Source organism: Papaver somniferum, chromosome 6 (assembly GCF_003573695.1).
Source record: "Papaver somniferum cultivar HN1 chromosome 6, ASM357369v1, whole genome shotgun sequence".
In the NCBI taxonomy this organism is placed as follows: Eukaryota; Viridiplantae; Streptophyta; class Magnoliopsida; order Ranunculales; family Papaveraceae; genus Papaver; species Papaver somniferum.
Genome location: NC_039363.1, coordinates 179,901,180 through 179,903,241, shown reverse-complemented (window position 1 = coordinate 179,903,241; position 2,062 = coordinate 179,901,180).

The window sequence follows — 2,062 nt, the reverse complement described above, 5'->3', positions numbered from 1 at the left end:
GAAATAATATGTTGCGACAACCAAATATATTCTTTGGCCTGACCCTGGTATGAATGGTCCCACGATATCTAAACCCCATCTTGCGAATGGCCAAACACTGGTTGATGAGCTTAAGTTCGCGCCAAGCGCATGTATTCGGTTTCCATGCCTTTGACATTCTTCGCACCGTCTAGATACTTCCCTCGCGTCTTCATGCATGTATGGCTAGTAGTATCCGTGTATATTTGTCCTGTATGCCAATGATCTTCCTCCGCTATGATCACCTGCATCTCCATAATGTATTGCCTTTAGTATTTCTATTCCTTCTTTTCGCGCCAAGCATCTGAGCAAGGCCCAAGGAATGATCTGCGGTAAAGTTCTCCATATCTTAACTCGTAGTTTGTCGCACAACTTTTTATATTGTGTGCTTCCAATCTATTTCTTGGTACTTCTCCCTTCTCCAAGTATGAATGAAGCTGCAATCTCCAATCTTCTTCGTTTCCCTCCTTTTCTTCTTCTTCATCTTCTACCATCATTGCATCTGCTTCCCCTTCGTTTTTGATTGATGGCAGGAAAAGTGTTGTAATCTTTATGTATCGTGCAGTCGGATCTACCAGCATTGACGCGAGAAATGCCAAAGCGTCTGCGAATATGTTGTCTTTCCTGCATATGTGTCTCTACTCCATGTTTTTTATTTGTGCTGATAACTCCTCCGCGAGCAGTTTGTATTTCTGTAATGAAGGCTCATTCGTGCTGTATATCCCCAATATCTGGTTGATCACTAGTTGTGAGTCACTGGTTATTCTGACGTCATCGAACTCCATTTCCACTGCCAATCGCAACGCATGTATTACTCATTCATACTCTGTTTCATTGTTTGCTGATGCGAACTCCAACCTGAATGAATATGTCATTCTTGCGCCAGATGGTGATATAATTACTATTCCGATTCCATTTCGTTTTCCGTTTACGGATCCATCAACTAGTATCTCCCACCTTTTTGAATTTCGTTCTCTTAATAGATTTTGTGAGTTCCCTTGTTCTTCGTCTATCTCCATCATGTCTTCTACACTTTCATCTTCCTCTAAGGGGAACTCTGCCAAAAAGTCTGCGATAATTTGTGACTTTGGTGATGACAATATCTCATATTTGATTTGGAATTCTCCCACCTGTGCGTTCCATCTTTCTATTCTCCCATACTATTTTGAATTCTTCATCACAGATTCAATTGGTACCTTTGTAAGAACTCTGATTTTATGGGCTTGAAAATACGTGTGAAGCTTTTGAGCTGCATATACCAGCGCGAGGATGAGTCTCTCAATCTTCGTGTAATTATTTTCTGCTGCATTGTAGGTTTTGCTTATGTAATAAATTGGTTTCTCGACTCCTCCATCTATGCGAAGTAATACTGCACTTAATGCATGTGGTGTCGACGCCAAGTATACTAGCAGCTCCTCTCCTGGTTCAGCTTTCTACAAAATAGACACGTTCATTAAGTAATTCTTTATGCCTTGTAACGCCTTTTCGCATTCGGCTGTCCATTCTAACTTGGATCCTTTCTTTAGAATGCTAAAGAATTGCTTGCACTTATCTGAAGAGCGCAAAATGAACCGTCCCAACGAGGCTAAAAGTCCATTCAGCTTTTGCACATCTTTCAATGTCACTGGTGTTGGCATGTCACAAACTGCTTGCACTTTCTCTGGATCTACTTGTATTCATTTTTCTGATACAATATATCCTAGGAATTTCCCTGATGCCACTCCGAAGATACATTTCGCAGGGTTTATTTTCATTTTGCACTGCCGCATTCGCGCAAATATTTCTTCCAAATGAGTTACATGATTTTCGATTTCTTTGGTTTTCACTAGCATGTCATCAACATACACCTCTAAAGTTTTGTGAATCCATTCTGCGAATACCTTTTCCACCATTCTCTGGTACGTCGCACCAGCATTTTTCAATCCAAAAGGCATTCTAGTGTAACAGTATAATCCTCTAGGTGCGAAGAAAGTCGTGTGCTCCTGATCTTCTTCTGCTAATGGAATTTGATTGCATCCTTTATACCAGTCCATAAGTGACAATC